The 21,014-nt window shown below is 41.6% G+C and overlaps 1 long non-coding RNA gene across 1 annotated transcript; it reads right to left on the bottom strand.

Annotated features, from left to right (window-relative positions):
* Positions 1–5,582: 5,582 nt before the first annotated feature.
* On the bottom strand, positions 5,583–16,426 carry LOC307056232. The gene is made up of 4 exons (XR_013811001.1): positions 16,297–16,426; positions 10,706–10,824; positions 8,265–8,422; positions 5,583–5,775 (listed from the first exon to the last, which is right to left on the bottom strand). It is a non-coding gene; the product is annotated as an uncharacterized lncRNA (long non-coding RNA).
* Positions 16,427–21,014: the final 4,588 nt, after the last annotated feature.

Here is a 21,014-nt window from a genome sequence, read left to right on the forward strand (position 1 = left end):
AAGCTAAAACAAAATGAATGTTGTAAAACACTGTGTTGTGGATATACTCTTTGGATTTTGTGTAAAATCAGGTGGCAATTCTATAACAAACCAGTTTATTAATACTACTATTCATCTCATACAACCCAAATGGATAAGTTGGTTTGGATTGAAAAATAAGAATATAAACTTGGTAGAATTAAATATTTGTACCCATTTGGTTAACTAGGGATGTGGTATATTTTTAGATCCATAAGAACAGGGGTTTTGTCTATATTTCACTTTTGGGTCTCCAGGATCCTGGCATGTAATAGGTATTCCATAAATATCTGCCAAATGAAAGTATTTTAAAAACAAAGCATTTTATTTCCTTAGATTCTGAATTATTTCTTAATTTATTTTAATTTTTATTTATTTACTGATATTTCAACTCAAGTTCATGTTTGCAATGTACATATACATTTAACATGATAGAAAAATTCAAACTCTACAAAGGACTATCTCCTTAGAGCATTTCCTCTTTCTACGTTGCTCTCCTGGTCACCTATATCCTTTCTTTGGAGGTAACAACTGATACCAATTTCCTGTGCATTCCTCCACAGATAGTCTATGCAAATATAAGAATATATCTACATACATCTGTATTAGACACAGGGATGCAACACATAGATCCCTTTTCATGGAAGGGCTTGTGGCCCGGACTCCTAGAAGTGCTGTCAGCAGATAGCCTTTAGCTGTCAGCCCCATTCAGAGACTGCCCACCCAAGGCCATGCCCTTCCCAGGGCAGCCCACATTCAATGTCTGAGGCAACTGTAGTGTAAATGCCTGGCCATTTTAGCCTGATGCCGGACATGTCTGAAGGGTAAATTTAATTCCAGAATTCTTTGTCTATGGGGTTAGCTGAGGCCATCAGGCCTGGATTACAGCTTGGCTCCTCCCTTCATTCAACCCTGTTTCTGTCCCCTCTCTACCACAGGTAGGGTTACCAACAGTCCCAGTTTTCCAAGGACTGAGGGAGTTCTCAGGATGCTGGATTTTCAGTGCTAAAATAAAAAATGTCCCAGGAAAACCAGGATGAATTTGTCATCCTAACCACATGTGTTGATCCTGAAGACACCACCTAATAAATATCCTGTACACCAAACTCAGTCTCTGAGTCTGCTTCCCGCGGTACTCAGCCTGTGACAGTTAGTAGCAAGGGTGATCTGAGAAAGTAGGTATAAGAGAGTTTTAGAGCTGAATCTCTTACCACCACATTGGCATTGCTGACCCCATCGAGTGATAGTTGAAGCAAATAGCCCCTGACACAAGGGGACAGTCCAATCGTGAACTTTCACCAATGGTAAAGTAGGATTGCATACCAAGGAAGAGAAAACACTAGCACACACGGTATATCAGGCATTTGAAAATTATGGAGGAAATAGTCACCATAACAATGGAACTAGGTGGCTACGGTGATTATTGCTTCAGTGAAAGATAACAAAAGGCTGACAGTGATTAATAGACAATTGAAAGCCAACGGTGAAAGCCAGAGGGTTTCTTTGGTAGCTAGGAGACTCTCATCTCCTGCGGTAGCAAAACAAAGCAAGCTGAAGAACAGCTCCAGGTTTTAATTATCAGAGTATCTCAGATTCAAACAATGTTCAACTCGCAATGAAGGCCAGTCTGCCATAACAAGGTCAAGACTCTTTTTAGGAAAGAATGGGACCTCAACACATTCAGTGGAGAAATCAATAATGATGTCCCTGAAAATCTTTAATTCCCAGATACCCAGAACGTTCTGCACCTGAAGAAGTGAACTCTCCTCCTTATTAGGAGCTGGCACTCCTCCCTTGCCTCTCCCCGCCTCAAGACAGCATCCCCCAGGATCTGTCCCTACCTCCCCTCCTGGCCACGAGGCGCATAAGTAGGGTTAAGTCACAGAATAACCCAGCCAGGGTTTTTGCTAGGTCAGGTTAGAGAGGAAATGGATGCCCAACGAGTTGCAACACATAGCTACAGATACTAGCAGGAGCCAGCGGAGTTTTGTGGGAATGAATTCCAAGGGTCCTTGACAAAGAAAGCTGGGATGTAAGACTGGTTATGGGAGAGTTGGTTTATTTTGTAGGAGAAGGGGGAATACTCAAGCACTTAACCATTGTTGGACACAGGGTCTGAGGTAACATTGGTAGCTAGAGACCCAAAGTATCATGGCCTCTCTTACAGTGGGTTCAGAAGAGCCGGTTACAAACAGACTGTTGACCAGGTTCTGGCTGACTGTGGGCCCATTGTATATTCAGATGTATAGTTGGAACAGACATAGTTGGGAGATGATACAGCCCTCACATTGGATCCTTGGCCTGTGGGGTAAAAACCATCTATCAGAGTAGAGGAGACCAAGTAGAAGCCTTTGAAACTGCTACCTACTCCCATCCTGCTCCCAGCCAAGATATTAAATAAAAAACAAATTCATATCCTCAGAGGGATGACAGAAATTAATGCCACCCTTAAGGATCTAAAGGAGATGGTAGAGACCCCCATTTCATCTCCACCTAATTCATCCATTGGGACCCCTACAGAAATCAGTCATATGTCCTGGAGGATGACAATAGACTATCACAAACCCAACTGCAGCTGCCATGACAGATATGGCATCTTTGCTAAAGAAGATTAATGTGGCCTCAAATACATGTTATGGAGCCATCAATTTCTATATCAGAAAAGAGGATCACAAACAGTTCGCCTTCATGTGACATAGGCAATAGTTTTCCCCCAGGGCTGTTAGTGCTCACTCTCAATATATAGTCCAAAGAGATTTGGACTTTCTGTATATCTCACAGAACATCATGTTGACCCACTACATTGATGACATTATGCTAAATGAGCCAGGTGAGCAAGAACTAGCTAACTAGCATCTGCTCCAGTGGTGCAAGATAAATCTTATGAAGATTCAGGAGCTTACCACATGAGGAAAAATGCTAAAGGTCCAATGGTCAGAGGCATGCTAGCATATTCCATCCAAAGTGAAAGACAATTTTTTGCATCTTATACCTCCCACTAGGAAGAAGGAAGCACAATGCCTCATAGATCTCTTTGGGTTCTGGAGGCAACGTATTCCACACTTGGGAATACTGCTCCAGCATATACAATTGTTGTCTTGCAAGGCTGCCAGCTTTGAGTGATACCCAGAGCAGGAAAGAATTCTGCAGCAGCTCCAGCTTGTGGTGGAAGCGGCCCTGCTACTTGGGCCATAGGACCCACAGGACCCTATGATATTTGAGAATTCGTGGTGGAAAAAGTTATCATGTGTAGTTTATGGCAAGTCCCAGGGGGAGAATCACTATGCAGGTCCCGGGCTTCTGCAATGGAGGATTATTTGCCTTTTGAAAAACCACAGTGTGCTCCTGGGTGTGTCTCATAGAGACACCAGGGATGAGGGTTAATTTTATGTGTCAACTTGGTTATAGGCTGTGGTGCTCAGAGGGCTGGGAAAATAGCAGTCTACATGTTGCTCTGAGGGTAATTTTTAGATGTGATGAACATTTAAATCAGTAGACTGGGCTTCCCTGGTGGCGCATGGTTGAGAGTCGGCCTGCCAATACAGGGGACGCGGGTTCGTGCCCTGGTCTGGGAAGATCCCACATGCTGCGGAGCGGCTAGGCCTCGTGAGCCATGGCCGCTAAGCCTGCGCGTCTGGAGCCTGTGCTCCGCAACGGGAGAGGCTACAACAGTGAGAGGCCCGCGTAGCGAAAAAAAAAAAAAAAAATCAGTAGACTTTGAGTAAAGCAGATGACCCTCCACATAAGGGTGGGCCTCATCCAATCAGTTGAAGGCCTTAAGGGAAAAGACTGAAGTGCTTTAAAGAGAAATTCTGCCTCCAGAGACCCTTGGCCTCAAGATTGCAACACTGGCTTTAGCTGGTGTCTCCAGCTGACTGGCCTGCATTGCAGAGTTTGGACATGACAGCCCCACAATTGTGTGAGACAGTTCCTTAAAATGATCCTCTCTCTCCAAGTCCATATATGTGTGTGTATATGTATAAAGTGTATATACATATATGTGTGTGTATTGTATATATGTGTGTGTGCATATATATATATATATATATATATATATATATACACGCACACACACACACATTCTATTGGTTCTCTTCCTCTACAGAACCCTGACTGATACATCAGGTGACCATGCACCCAGAACACCCATCATCATCACAAGCTGGGTTTCATCAGACCCACCAAGTCGTCGCTTAGGCACATCCACAGTTCATAAGGTGGCAGTGGTACCCCTGGAGTCAAGCATGAGTTGGGCCAGAGGTCACGAGGCAGTTGCAGTAGCAGAGAGCTCAGGCTTTTATACATTCGTTGTTGCACAAGCACTTCTCCCTTATCTCATACCTATGGTCATGTGGTGAGTTACGTAACCAGCTGACAGAGGAGGAAAAAGCCTGGGCTTGACTTATGGATGGTTAAGTTAGCATGTGCGTACAAGTCAAAAATAGCCATAGGCTGCACTATATCCTCACCCAGGGGTAACCTAGAAAAATAGTGGTGAGGCAAAGATTCTTCCCCTGGGGAGAGTGTCAGGTGATGAATGTGGTCACCCACTTTGCTTGGACAAAAGAAGTGGCTCAAGGTTAAAATATATACAGACTCACTGGCAGTGGCAAATGGCTTGGCTGGCTGCTCAGGTGCCTGAAACAGGAAGACTGAAAAACTGGGATCAAATTGGTCTGAGGTAGAAGCATGAGGAGAGACCTATGACAGCAGCATGAAGTGTAAAGATCTTTGAATCACATGTTAATGCCAACCACAGGGCACGTACTGTAGAACAGGTATGAGACAATTAAGTGGACACGACAACTCAGGCAGTAGATGTCATCCAGCTTCTATGTGCTTCTCTGATAGCACCTCCCACAAGTCATTTGATTAATTATTTCAGACTAAACAAATCTTCAGTTGATTGCACCTGTAATAACTAAGGACAGCCACCAACTTTGGCACTCATAGCCAAGTTTTACAGGAATATTTGAGGACTTGTAGCAGGAAGAGGAACCAAGAGTCAGATCTGAAGGCCCTGATAGGATCATGACTCTTCATGGCTATAAGCTCATTGTTCTTCCATGCCTAGACTTGACCTGGCATTAAGTCTCCCTGGGCGCTGAACACAAAGATGCATTTACCCAATGAGTGTAGTGATATTGTCACCTTTAAATGAGCTACAAGTGGCTTCAGATACAGCAATCTTTCTCCATCCATGTCTACTTAGCAAGGACTCCACCCAGCAGCTGCACTGGGGCCTTCCCAAAGGAGCTCAAACCCACATCATTGGAAGGAACCAAGCTTCTATTCTCCCCTGTAGAAAGTCTATAACCCAGTACGGTAATATGGCTGCCTCCAATGGTAAACCATGAGAGAGTCCAATTGGTGTGGCTGCCCCAGAAAATTGTTTAAACCCTCAGTGGCTCCACCAAACTCTTACTGCCATTTCATAGCAATGGCAGGAAACTATAGTGAAAATATCCAGTAGGTAGCTGGAGATATGGGTCTAGACATTGGGAAAAAGAATATGGAAGAATTTTCAGCAAATCAGTGATTCTTCCATCCATTCATTTATTCAACAATATTTATTGAACATCTACTGTGTATCAAGCACTCTGCAGGATCCTCGAGATTTTCCGGTGAATAAGACAGATCTTGTCTCTCTTATCCTGGTATTTAGACTCTGATGGTATCATGGAAGTGTTCATTGAAGCCATAAGTATAGATGATCTTTCCAAGGGTGTGGAGAAACACCAAACTTCGGGGCACATTCTAGAGTGTAAAAGAGAGAAGAGAAACCAGAAAAAGAAATAGAAAAAGAGGAAGTAAGTAGAAAACCAGAAGAGCATAACATTTAGTTTAAGATGTGAGAGTTTCAAAGGGAGAGAAAAGGTAAAATATCTTCTGCTAAAAAATAGTGTAGGTAGGGCTTCCCTGGTGGCTCAGTGGTTGAGAGTCCGCCTGCCGATGCAGGGAACACGGGTTCGTGCCCTGGTCCGGGAAGATCCCACGTGCCGCGGAGTGGCTGGGCTCGTGAGCCATGGCCGCTGAACCTGCGTGTCCGGAGCCTGTGCTCCACAACGGGAGAGGCCAGGGCAGTGAGAGGCCCCTGTACCGCAAAAAAAAAAAAAAAAAAAAAAAAAAAGTGTATGTAGTATTATTAAAAACATGAACTCTAGACTCAGAGATACATAACTCTGAGTCTTACCTCCACCATTTATTGGTGATGTGCCTTTGGTGGGGATGGAAATGCCTCCTTTAAGGACTGCATAAATGAGATCACGTATGCAAAGTGTCAAGTATACTGCTTAATAAATAGTAGTTTGGTTTTTTATTTTGCTTTTTGGGGGCGCTTTTGAATTTGGCAAAAAGAATTGGCGCATTCTAGGAAATTTGACTAAAGTCCTTAAGCTTCAAAATTCAATATGCTCTTCCTCATAAGCCCTTCCAGTGTCTATGTACTTCAGAGTGAGAATCTCCCACTATGCACCCGTCTGGTAAGATGTAGGAAGAAGGGCAATAAAACGGACATTTGTAATAACAATTTAGGTCCCCCATTCAGTGCCCAAATGCCTCAACCTTTTAACTTTGGGGATGTGCTCAGTCACGGCGCTGGGAATTTAAGCAAAGTAGCCCTCACAACTCAGAACTTGGGGCTGAATGGGACTCTGTCTCTCATAACCAGAGCAGCATATGAATAAATCAAGCATCAGACTCACCTCAATTTAGAAGGCTACAAAATATTTTTATCTTGCCCTTACTTAGACTTTGGAGGCAGGGAACCATTAAGAGAAACAGCAGAGGCAAGTGTAGAAAGAACCAACAAACCTGGATCCAAATGAGGAGATGTTCAAACTTGGGGAAGACTGAAAAATAGAAGGCTAACATCAGAGGGTCAAGGAGAAGACCTTGAGAAGCAGGCATAGACCACTAATTGGAGAAGTTCAGTAGTAAAAAGACAGAGACAGAGAATTCTGGCTGTGCTGCTGTCAAATTCAACCTAAACTTAGACCAATTACTTAAACCAAGTCCTGTTTGATGAGTTGGCTTCTCAAGCAAGCAATCTGTCTCTGTTTTTCAGGGCCTGGCTTTCTCATGTTCCAGAAGCAGAGTGGGTCATAAGCCCTGCTGAGATATCACTGGAAAGACATCTAGTATGCCCAGCCCACAGATACTGCTCGTAAGTAGAAGATTACAAGGTGGTTAAGAGTAGTTATGGTGCAAGGTCACACTGTCCTTGTTCCAGCTGGGGAAAGATCATTCTTTCTATGCATTAGCTTAGGCAAATTAACAATCACTAAAAGTCTCTGCAGTGACACCAGGTTTCACGTCAGGTCCTACTCTGGAATGCAGGTATGGCAACATCTAGGTTATTTGTGTGGATTTGGCCTTCTAAATCACTGACATGCTTTGGATTAACTCTAGGGTAAGATCATTTTCTCAAAGAAAGGCTAGACAGTAATGGGCTCCCATCCCAAATCTATTCCAGAGCACCTTCCACTGTGCCCCAGTTGGCCTAACTCCACTGATGGAGACTGGACCTTCCATTTCTCCTCCTCTCACTTCCAACCCTGCCCTTGTTTGCTGGAGAGGCTCTACCAGCCCGTGTCTACATAGCTGGATTTACCACAGGGTCTGCCTTTTACCTGCTGTGCGTGCATATGTGCCAGTCAGGGTGGTGAGAGATGTTGCCAGAATATTCGTCCCAATGGTGAGAAAGCATCATGACCAAATGTTTGCGGTGGTGTCTAGCTGATGGGTTTTAAAGCCCTCTGAAGCTTGAGATCCACATTTTAAGTTAAATCTACATACTAGCTTCATGGCCATACAAAGAAATTTCAAGGGGTGTCTTTTCCAGGGCTGCCTTCTGCATACATTGATATCTGGTATAGGTCATTGGCTGGCATGGGACAGGTGAGCCTCTCAAAGTATCAAGATGGGATCTTCCTATAGATTTCCACTGTTGGATTTAAATTTAAATAAAACATTCTAACATTAGGTTGCTGGATGATGAGGACAGGAATAAAACAAAGTATTATGGCTTTACTTTTGTTTATTCATTCGTTCAACATGTATTTGTTGAGCACCTACTATGTGCTGTGCACTGTGCTAAGTGCTAGAGGTACAGAATGAACAAAACCAGTCAGGTTCCTACCCTTACGGAGGTGGAAGAAATTTGTCACATCATCTCACAAGCAAATGGAAGAGTGCTACAAAAGAGAGCTATGGTGCTATGAGAATGTATGATAAAGAAGCTTTACCTGGTTTTGGTGGTCATGATGGTGGAGTGAAGAAATATCTTAAAGTTTAATTGCCAGGAACACAGAGGCTATTAATGGCTCATCACACTTGGTAGCCTTGGGCAAGTCCTACCTATGATGACCCTCCTCTCTTGTCTCAAGTTGTTACATGTTTCTTTCTGGATGGAAAAGAAAGACTAGAAAGTATTCACATAGGTTTAGGGGATGCCTTTGGACAAAGAAGTAATTCAATAAGAGAATATGATTTCTTGATGTACTAAGTTCAAGGCAGACTAGGCTAGTTGCTACTTTCTCAATGAAAAACCATCAAGTAGAATCTTAAGAGGCTGACTAAATTCAAGCTTTTTGAATCATAAAAGCAGCAAATTCATGTGGATTGGGCTGCCAATATAGAAACTTCAGATAAGGAACAGTAATGTGCAATGTTGAGGAACACACTGACCTTAAACCATACAGTGAGGAACCAGGCCCACACAGTATTTTTGTAGGACAAGAGTCAGGAAAACTCTGTGGAAGTGTAAAAGAAAGACCCCCTATGCTGGGTGTCAGGAGACTTTGGCTTTAAGCCCAGCAAGGCCACTAATATTTCCTCTGTGACTTTGTATAAGTTGCTTTCTGTCCCTGAAACATTAGTTCCTCATCTGTGAAACTGTGGGGTTTGGCTTATGATATTTAAGGTTCCATCCCTTAAGATTCTCCTTGCTCCTGTAAGACAGCAAGACTTAAAATAAATTTCTGTAATCCCCAGCTCAGAATACAATTGTCTCCCATTTCCAATTACCCTCTGTGTGGACAGGTACAGACAAATAGCCATACGGCCCATTTCTGTCTGTCCACAGCAAGTGCTAGGTTCCACGTGGACCAAGACAAGAATAGATTCACCTTCCTTGGTCACATGATTTGTGAGTTAAGAGCTCAGATCTGGATCTCAGCTAGCTAGCATTAACCATTAACTACCTGTGTGACCTGGGTAACTTATTTAAACTTTCTGAGGCTCTATTTGCCCACTTGCAAAATGGGGATGACAATCATTACCTCTCAGGGTTGTCATGTGCCTGGCATATAATAAATGATGGTAGATAGCTTTGCGGTTATGTGCTAAAATGCTAAACGCAGACTCTTGGGTTCGAATTCCACATCCACCACTTACTAGCCCTGAGCTCTTGGTCAGGTTACTTAACTTTCCCTGTATTTCACTTTCCAATCTGTAAAATAGACATGATAATTACAGTGGTGGGCATCAAAGCAATAATCCATGTATGCACATAGAACAGTACGTGACTCTTAGAACTCAATAAAATTTAGCTATTATTAGTAATAAACGGTAGCTAATACTTTTTATATCAGGGTGCATATTACATATCAAAAATGCAAACATTCATCAGGAAATCATCATTGAGAGCACTACCCAAAGAATCAGAAAAATACTTGACTTCACTACTAGCTAACACAAGCACAAATTAATTACTGAGCATTTTTTTAACCCTTGATAAAAATAGAGGTAGTATCGCTCAGCCCTTAGATGCTGAATCCAAAGGAATCAGAAGGGAAATGCTTTCTGAAGTCCAGCCTGGCTGCTGGCACACACCATCTCTGCCCCGTTGACCTGTGTGACCGCAAGCCAATCAGCTGAAGCCTCGCAGCGTTCAGCAGAGGGGCAAGTGGTAACCACACAGAATTTAGGCCTGTCGAGAGTGAGGTTGTGATTCAGGGGTTTGACTCTGTCAAACAGTGCTGACAAAGACACACTGTTTTCCCTGACAGTACAGAATCATATTACTGCACACACAAGTGTCTCACACCTGGGAAAGATGAAATTACACTAAACTTAATCCTCCGAAACCAGATCAACAAGAAGTCGCTTAAACATTTAGGATAGGAGTTGTCTCCTGGCAAAGAAAATATTGCAAGGCAGTTGGGCAGTTTTCACTAATTAGAAGGGCCTGGCCTTGTCAGTTGCAAATCACCTTTGATCCTTTATTCTCTTTATTAATTGTACCTTGAGAGGTCTAAACACAGTCTCTGGGCACTTGGGTCTTCTGCACTCGTTCTTATTTGCTGAGGAAATCAGTCCTTTGGTGAGGTGACATGAGCATATGAAAGCAAAGCAGATTGATACCAGATACTTCACTCAGACTGATACCAGATACTTCACTAAAAAATAGATATATAAATTCATTCCTTTCAGCAAAATTGAGCTTTGCTCCAGTTAAGGTTAGTGAAGATTATGTCCACGCTGGAATGTGTCAGTGAACACAAACCCAGGGCTGTAACCAAAACCGAAGCCAGACAGGAGTTTCACAATCTTTGTCTCTGGGTTTAAGTAACCAGAAAGCCAGGGTTTGGAAAAGTGTTTAAACCAAAGACTCCCAGTGAACTCTGGTGCACACCTTCCCCCCCCACCCCGACGCCCAACACATGATCTTTCTCACTTGCCCCACCTGCAAGGGAGGCGGAGGATCTGGCCTCACACCAAGTAGACAGAAGCAGCCAACTCCCCGAGCCATCTTCAACCTGCAGCTCCAGCTTATTGAGGCCAAGCTCTTCCGTCTGCTCCCTCCTGCAAGGAGATAACTTAGCTTGGAGTTTTATGGAAAATTAAACTATGAAACATATATCTCAATTGATCGTCCTACCAAATGCAAAACAATGTAATGGTGAAGGGTGGGAGTCGGTCAACCAAAATCTTAAAACTTCACTGTTAAAAATCAGATAAGATATGCAAAAAAAAAAAAACCCTAAAAATAAGAAACACAGACATAGAGAACAAACATATGGATATCGAGGGGGAAGGGGGTGGTGGGAGGAATTGGGAGATTGGGATTGACATATATACACTACTGATACTATGTATAAAATAGATAACTAATGAGAACCTACTGTATAGCACAGGCAACTCTACTCATTGCTCTGTGGTGACCTAAATGGGAAGGAAATCCAAAACAGAGACGGTATATGTATACGTATAGCTGATTCACTTTGCTGTACAGTAGAAACTAACCCAACATTGTAAAGCAACTATACACCAGTAAAAATTAAAAAAAAAAAGAAACACACTGCAAAAAAATGCCAAAGACACCACAATTGTACAAAAAAAGAGTAGATCTTAATAATTCCTCTCTCCCCAGCTACCTATTTTCCTTTCCTAGAGGCAACTGGTGTTATAAATTTCTTTTGATTCCTCTAGAAGTGTTTAATGCACATTCAAGCCTACGTGCACATATATTTCCTTCAACACACATGTACATACAAATGGTAATAAATCTAACCCACTGCTCTGTACCTTGCTTTTTTCACTATATGTTAAAGATTCTGCCACATCAATACATACAGGACAGACTTGCTCTTTTTAAAGACATCAAAGAATTCTATGGTATGGATGCGTCATAATGGACTTAACCAGTTCCTTAGTGAAGGACACTTAGGTTTTTTCTCCCAGCCTTTTGCCATTACAAAAAATGTTGTAATATATGTGTCCTTGTATGTACAACATCATATCCATGTGTGAACATACCTGCAGAATAAATTTCTCAGAGTGGAATTGTTAGGTTAAAAAATACGCACTTAAAAAAAAGACGCACTTGTGTAATTTGGATACATATTGCCCAATTATCCTCATAGAAGCTGTGCCAGTTTACCCTCCTACCAGCAGTGTATGAGAGGGGCTGCTTCCCCAAACCCTGGCAGGGCCAGTGTTTGTCAAACTTTTTGATTTTTGCCAAACCAACAATGACAATTATATCTTACTCTTGATTTCATTTGATTTTTTCTTATTGTAAGCAGGCAGAGCACCTTTACAAATGTTTAGACGTCTTTTCTTTAAACCATCTGTTCGGGTCTTTGCCTCGATGTGTTGGTCTTTTTTTTTTTCCTTCTTTTTTTTTTTAATCGGGGTATAACTGACACATAACATTATATCAGTTTCAGGTGTACAAGATAATGACTCGATATTTGTATATACTGTGGAATAATCACCACAATAAATCTAGTTAACATCCATCACCACACGTAGTTCTCTTGCTGATTTGTAAACACACTTAGTATGTTAGAAAAATCATTCTGTGCAGTACAAACATTTTATCCTAGTTTGTTGTTTGACTTTGTGTCATTTTTTTCCAAGCATATTAAAAACATTTCTTTTGCATATTGAATTTACCAAGTTTTTCTTTCATGGTTTTGAATGGGTGGAAGCGGGGAGAGGCCATCAACATTTAACTGACCAAAGGCAAAACTGAACAAAAGCCAAGCTCCTCAAAATAACCAAGTCTGTGTTTCCCTTGCTTCTTTTTAAAACCCCATCTCTGTAAAGCCTCTCCAAGTACATAAAGTTCCAGCCAAATAAGCTATTTGCATTTCCCAAAACAAGTCTTCAGATCTGTTTGGGGTTTTTTTATACATATAGATGATGAATAGGCTCTTCTTTCTACCTGGAAAACATTTCTCAATCCCGTACTCCAAATTTATCTGATGGGCAAATTGCTGTTTCATACAAAGCGATTCAAATATCATCTCCTTTGTGAAGAATTCCCTGCCTGTTTCATCCTTCCTGTGCATGATTAGTTATGTAGCATTTTCTACGAACCCCTCTGGTGCTGATCTCACGTGGTTCAGTTCATACCCCAGACAGTAACGTGGGCTCTGGAGCCAGGCTGTCTGGGTTCACATCCTGGCTCGGCTGCTTATTTACTGTGCAACTGACCTTGAGCAAATTACTTCACTTCTCTGTGCTTTAATATCCTCATCTGTAAAGTGGGGATAATAATAATGCCTCATAGGATTGCTTTAAAAATTAAATAGGTTAATAGTTGAAAAAGGGTTAAGAGTACCTGTGTTGAGAACAGTACCTGACACACAGAAAATGTTTATTATATAAATAAAAACATATTGAACCCAGTTCCAGTCTCAGCAACAGAGAGGAAAACACCAGGAGGGAGCCGTGCTAACATTTATCTGTTTTCCTGTCTTCTTTCCTAGACTGTGAGCGTGGAGAAGGAAGGGGTCAGATATTGCGCTTCATTCAATTTTGTCTCCCAAGCACCCAACACATGGTGGCTTCTCTGAATGAGTAAATGAATGAATAAATTCTTTCCATTCCAAGGCTCTCATTTTAGTTGAAATACAGCATCAATACATAAAATAAATTTTAAAAGCCCTCAAAATAAAAATAAAGAAATAAAAGTTGTCTGTAACACAAGCAAGCAAAAAGTCCTTCTGTCTGTGATTGTTGAAGAAATAGTCAAGGAGACCAGTGGAGCTGAACAAAGAACACTTCTTGAGGAAATTTCCTTTAAAGATTTAAATCAGAGAAAGAACAAGGATTGCAGAGACGGTGGAAGAGTATCCCAGGCAGGGGAAATGACCCACATACGGGGCCGCTTGAGGATCCTCTTAAGTCCTAGGCAGCTCCACATACATCTTATCAAACCTTCAAAGAGACTTATGTCTACCCTAATTTGGGGACAAAAAAAATTGAAAGATATTTTCTACTTTGGCTTTTGAAATTCTTTTCTATGAGTAACTCCTTTGATTCACACTTGATTATGATTTCTCAGCCATCATTGTGTACCCATGAGAAATTTTAAGTAATAAAATCTAATCCACAAGTAAGTTTTAATTGTAATGAGATGCTTATGAATACTGAATTTAATTACCAAAGTTGACATATGCTGTAATTTGCAGTAATGTCACTAAACATTTTTAAATTCTGATTTCACAGTTGCCATATTTTGGAAGCAAAACATTTCTTTCTTACTTTTCCTTTTTTTTCCCCCTGGTCTCAGCTATTTTAATCAGCTCTTGAAATGTTCTTGGGCCGCAGCCTAGGCACTATGCCTCTGGTGCCTATGGGCAAAACAGCCTGGCTTGTTCAAAGGCCTGGAGGCAAGTGCAGTCAAGCTTTATGCTGAATATGACAAACTTATTTTCTCTGTTGAAGCCAAGTATTTATGTGGAGGATTAGTTGGATGCATACTTCCTAAGGGAACCAACTGCTTTTGTAAGTAAAGTCCTGTTGCAAAAAAAACAAAAAACCTATTTCCGTTGGGAGGTGTGGGTGAGGAGGACACAGTGTTTATCTCATCACCTGCCAGGAACACCATGCCCACATTTCATGTCAAAGTCTATGAACACTCGGTACCAGATGCAGGATCTAAGATATTAGTTTCTATCACAGAGCCAATTCTTACACCTTTTCGAGAACAAAGTCTCCTAACTTTTCCAGGTTCTTTGGAGCAACTTAGAACCTTTTCTCTTTTTCACCCCTCAACCTCCCTTGTGCTAGATGTTGTGTATCACATCCCTTGGTATGGAGGAAAGGTCCCATCTTTTTTTTTTTTTTTTTTTTTTTTTTTTGCGGTACGCGGGGTTGTGGCCTCTCCCATTGCAGAGCACAGGCTCCGGACGTGCAGGCTCAGCAGCCATGGCTCACGGGCCCAGCCGCCATGGCTCACGGGCCCAGCCGCTCCGCGGCATGTGGGATCCTCCCAGATCGGGGCACGAACCCGTGTCCCCTGCATCGGCAGGCGGACTCTCAACCACTGCGCCACCAGGGAAGCCCAAAGGTCCCATCTTTGAATGACGCACAGGAAAAAAAAAACAGACTGAGGCTAAAGACATCATTTAACCTGAACGAGGCCATGAGAAAAGAATAGTGGAATGGAATATCCAGCAGGAATGAACGCCATTTTTGCAGGTGGTAGTATGAATGGCTCCATTACAAAGGAATTGGGGTTGGCATTTTGCACAGCTCTAGGGGGCAACATTCACATAAGGTCACAGTGCCCCCTGGAGTTGGGCAACCCTGTGGGTCTGAAAGCAATGGATCACAGGCCTTTCATTTCCAGGGAAATGAGGAACAAAATGGTCCAGGAGAAGAGAGAATATGCTACCAAGTCGCGCGTATGTTACGAACATTCCAACACTGCAATTGATTTCATGCCCAACTCTTGCTACACCTAAGATTTGCATACAGTACTAGGGAGGTTTGGGGGGAAAACCAGGATTCCACCCCTGAACCCAAGCCAAACCTTCAGTGACTGGAACCTGGGAAAACTGCACTTTTCAATTTTAATCTAGTTTCTCTTTCCCAATATCATTTAAAGGACAAACGTGTTCTGTTCTGCAGCCCTGGAACTCACTATTCATGGTTAAGTCATTACCTGTGAGGACTTTATAAGGGTTATTGGAAGTTTAGCTTTACAGTAAATGTACTATAATTTACACAATAAAATGCAGTCCCTTGCTTAATTACTTACCTCACCTGTCGGGAGTTTTTCTCGTTTCTCGGGTCAAGGTTTTTACTTAGGGCCATAACTACAGAGTTGACATTGCTGTGAAACACTTTTGAATCTCTCAGAATAAGACTTCTTGACAAGACCAGCTCGCCAAAAACAATGAATGGTGTTTCACAATCTGAGTGGGTGTACTTCATCTAACTAATATGTAAATAAAGGAGTGGTGAGTTAACAGCTCAATACTGGAGGGACCTCTCAAGAAAGCTGAGCTACTAGAAATCAAGGGCAACTTCACTCAAATCCTGTGACACTGTGGAATTTAGGCTCAGCAAGGTCACTGGGCCCAGACCAAGGGGAGGACAAAGGGCTTGTTTCTCTCTCTGGAGCTCACTCATGTCCATAGTTATGGGATGCCAGGAGGTGGGCTCCAGAGCTGATTCTGAATCCTCCCATGTCATTTCTATTCCCCACACCTCTTTTTTCCTGTTCAAAAGCACCAGAGCATTACGCATTACAGATAGTTCCAGAGAAGACGAGATCAATGATGAACTTTTGTCATGCCCTCTGGTTCACATCAGGGAAGAAAGCCCAATAGGCCAGCATGACCTAAGGGAGTAGAACCCCCGAGATCCAGCCAGACAAAGGAAAACAGGGACCTTAGAAGAGGAAAAATAGGTAATCTGGAAATTTGTAGGTACTGATGGAATCACTGTAACAATAATAATTCAATCGTAGGTAGTTAGCACTTGCCCACAACTTACTTAAACGTGGGACCTCAGACCCTAGCAAATGCTGCCCACCTTCCAAGTTTTTCCGGGAGCCCCCAGGGGATGTTCCATAGGCATCTGCATACAGTTCTGTTGTTCTCCATCCAGTCTCTGTGTTGATGATGTCCACTTCCCAAGATTCCCTCCATGGGCTCCATGCAATCTTGGCATCTGGGCCAAGGCTTTGTCTCATGGTGCTGTCAGAGCTGCTAACCTGAAAGGGGCCAAATGGTTAGTACCTTTTTATCTGGGCAACAAAGCATCCCAGGTGTCACTGAGCCCCTGTGAAAACAACTCCTTCTTCCAGCTCTCTGGGAGGGTTCAGACAAGAGTCCCAAGGGGTCAGACTGGTCCATTCTGGAACTGATATCTGAGACAGATGTGCTTTTTTTCTCTCCACCTCCTCCCTTTTCCTACCTTTTATTCTCCTCCAGCCCTCCCTCACTCATTCTGTTTCAATGTATCAGAGTGAACCCCAATTATCTGCATTTTAATGAGTCACCACAAGGCCAGATACCACCTTCCTAGAAGCAACACTGTATTCATTAAAAGGCTGTATAGCCTGGTGGCTGAAGCCATGAGTCACACCTAGATCTGAATACAGGCTCTACCACTTACTATGTCCTTAAGCAAGTGGCTTAATGTCTTTGTGGCCAAGTCTCCTCAATTACTAAATGGAGATAATAATAGGACTTAGTTCACAGGGCTGTGGTTGGAATTCCATGAGATCATTCATTTATATCTTCCTTGTTTAAATACTTTATTGAGGGACTGTTCTAATGTTAGGGATACAGAACAGAACAAAATACCCAAAACCTTTGTCCTCATGGAGCTTAAATTCTAGCTGGGGAAATAAACAATAAGCAGAAAAATAATATAATGTTGGGGAGAGATACATTCTATAAAGCATAAAGCCTGATTAGGATATGGAGAGCAACAGGGAAACAATTTGATATAGGACAGTAAGGAAAGACTTCTTTGAGGAGATGGCCTATGAGTGAAGACCTGATTGTAAAATATTTAGCATAGTTCAAGCATAGAGTGTTCCATTAATGGAATCATTAATAATATTACTTTCCAGGTTCTCATCTTCTAGATGCTCTTAGGTTATATGCCTGAAAATGCAGTAGGTGTCTTGTTTTATTTTTTAAAAATACATCTATTAAATGACACTCAAAAAAAATCAACTCATTTCACAAACAAAACCACTGTTATTTTAATTATTGTATCTCATTCATTCTTAGTCTCTAACCCCTGGTCACCTTTCTACTGGGTGCCAGAGCAAGGTCCAGAACTAGGTATTTTGACCACTGGTACATTACCCCACAAATATCTGTCAGAGGGGTAGCAATACACTTTCTAGAGTGGATCTACTATTTGTTTTTATGGAATCTGGACTACACATGTGGAAGGAAGTAATGGGAAGGGCAGTGAAGCACATTTAGTAGACAGCACTGTATATCACTCAGGAGCATCATTCTTTTGGTGGTGGGTAAGCCAGTGCAGATGGTATCACTGCAGAAGTATCTCAGACTACTTGGGAGCCATTGAAACCTGGTATGGCTGTAGGACAGACTTTTCCAAAGTGTGTTCCTGGAAACATCCGTTCTATGAAGTTCCATGTTCAAAATCTTTGGGAAACACTGCAAACTAAATTTCTCTCCTGGAGATTCACAAGACATATTAACAAATTAGATGAAAGGACTTGAGAAGTTCTGCAGTAAAGAAATCTTATTATCCTTAATTGACCCAAAATTCTCTGATCACAGAACCATTTTCTCTCTTAACACTTATTAATTTGCACTTTTTAACACTTAACATTGTACTTTTTGCAATGTTACTATAGAGACACTAAATTTTAATCAACTCATCACAATGTAGACTTCTAGAGTCCTAGAAATAGCACAAGAGTAAGCAATTAGTAAATATGGGGTGAATGACTCCATATAAGGGTCACAATAGGTGAAGCTCCTATTAAATGTCCATTCAACTTATATTCAAATTTTTATATACAAATGAGTGCTCTTGCTTCAAGTATCAGAAAGGCACAGACATAGAAACATAGTTTTGGAAGTCTGCTTTTTGGGACTCATTTTCAGAATCTAAAAGTTTGGAGGTGGAAAGTAATCTTAAAGAGCATTTTTTAACCACCAGTCCTGAACCATGTTGTCAAGACATTGTGAAATTTGTTGAAAATATTTTAAAAACACATTAAAGTACTATAGATTGTGAATAATGGTTTAAAAACCAATTAGAACAGGGCTTCCCTGGTGGCGCAGTGGTTGAGAGTCCGCCTGCCAATGCAGGGGACACGGGTTCGTGCCCCGGTCCGGGAGGATCGCACATGCCGCGGAGTGGCTGGGCCCGTGAGCCATGGCCGCTGAGTCTGCGCGTCTGGAGCCTGTGCTCCGCAACGGGAAAGGCCACAACAGTGAGAGGCCCACATACTGCAAAAAACAAAACAAACAAACAAACAAACAAAATATCAGTGAGGATGAAGTGAGATAAATTCTCTTCAGGTATCTAGGGTGCAAGTGTGAATGAGCACAGACTTTTTGGAAGATAATTTGGCAATATGTATCAAAATTTTGAAAATATTGATACACATCCCTCTCCTGACCCAATAATTCTACTTCTAAGAACTGATCACAGGGGAATAATCAGTGATCCCAGAAAAGTTGTATGTTCAAGGATATTCACGTGATATTATTCTATGTTAGTGAAAAATTGAAAACAGTTGAAAACTTAAATGTCCAAAAATTATGGAATGAGTGCATAAATTCTGCAACATTCAGATGATGAACTACTGTACATGAGACTGGCCTAAGTTTGAATTCTAATTTTGTCTTTCCCTAGCTCTATAACCCTGGGAGAGTTAATTAACATTAATTATTTTTCTTAAAATGGAGATTATAACTGTTCCTATCTCAGAGGGTTGCTATGTAAAGAACTTAGAACAGTGCCCGGCTCATAGAAGTGTTATTGTTTAGGAGATACAACATAAAGCTATATTAATGTCTTATGTAAATATATAATATATTAGCTAAGTGAAAAAGCAGGATACATAGTACATATAATATGATGCCAATTTTTTTTTATGATTAGACATATTCATAGGCCAAAGACTGGAAAAAAATCACTAAACCACAAACATTTTGCTCTCAGGATCCCTTTATTCTCTTGAAAATTATCACAAAGAACTTTTGTTTTTGTGAGTTATATCTATGGTTGGTTATTATATTCAAAGTTAAAATTAGAAAATTTAAAAGCATAGGTATGCACCAGCACATAAGCTTATAGAGTGATGATGTCATTACATGTCCTGTAGTTTCGGGAAAGCTCCACTATACACTCAAGAGAGAATAAGAGTAAAACAAACAAATAATGGTTCGGTGTTATTATTATTAAAAGAATTCTGCCTCTGTGGACCTCCTAAAAGAATCTCAGGGGCCCGCAGAGGGTCTTTGGACCACACTTTGAGAATATTGCACTAAACCACTTACTGTTAGTATAAATCATTTATACATTTTTTTGTATTCTGTATTTTTCAACCATTCTACCATGAGCATGTATGGTTTTATAATCACAAAATGTAAGAATAATTTTTAAATGTATTTATTATAATTATGCCAGGTGAACACGAATTCAATTAGATCAGAGATTCTTCTACCTAAATGACAGTCCTGCATTTTCCTGAGCTCCGAGGAGTGTGTTTCTCAATTTTGTGAGACATCTAAGAACACAGGAACCAATGGTTCTATGTAATTGAACTTATTTAGAATGCTTTTCATGTATCCAAGAATCTATTAAAGAAAAGGCTGTAGAAACTCTCAGGAGGAAGCCAGATCAGTCTGGGAGAGTCACTGATGGGCAGACTTTCTCTTATGTGCTTATGCACAGAGTAAGGGCATTCACTCATATAAGCAATTTAGCCACAGAGGCACAGAGGCCTGTTCCCAGTGTCTTCATCCATTGTGATCATATGGTCACAATCAATGGTCATTTTATTGTGTTCACGCCTATGTTCTCAGGGCCTAGTACAGCACCTGATGCACAGTAGGCATTCAGCATTTGCTAAATGAATCAATATATGAGTGCAAGCCGTCTACAAGCTGGCAAGAGGTGCTATAATAATAGTTTCCATGTCAAGTGTTTTATATACATGGTCTCACCTCATCCACCTGTAAGTCACTGAAGTGGAACTCTTATCACCCCCACTTTCCAGACAAGAATACAGAAGCTTAGAGAGTTTCAGTCACTTGTTCAAGGATACCCAGGTATGATATAGCAGAGCACAGGTTTGAACTCAGTTTTGTGCTAGGGCAGAGCCCATGTTCTTGACTTTATATACCTTCTTGACAGGCTTCTATTATTTCAGTGGTGTCTAAAGAGGCCATCAGCCCAGAAAATGCCTGGAAAGATCACCCAGAACTCTGGCAGTAAAATCTCACCCTTGGAAATTCCTGCTTCTGACTGAAGCCTATAAGATATAATTTTCTGAATATAGGTTACAACGTGTGTGGGGATGACACAGGTGGGAAGAGGTAAGAAGGAACCTGGAGTAAGCTGAGAAGGGGATGTAGAGAGGTTAGGAACCACCATGAATGTGCGGAGAAGCCATAGCAACATGAAGCTGGAGGAATTGAAGACCCAGACAGCCATCTCTCCCTCAGGTGTCCTGGCAACTGAAATCTGGGAACCAATAGAAGGCAAAGCTCTCTTAATGAGGTGAGCGGACACCAGAGCTCCCT

Source organism: Hyperoodon ampullatus, assembly GCF_949752795.1.
Source record: "Hyperoodon ampullatus genome assembly, chromosome: 7".
NCBI lineage: Eukaryota > Metazoa > Chordata > Mammalia > Artiodactyla > Ziphiidae > Hyperoodon > Hyperoodon ampullatus.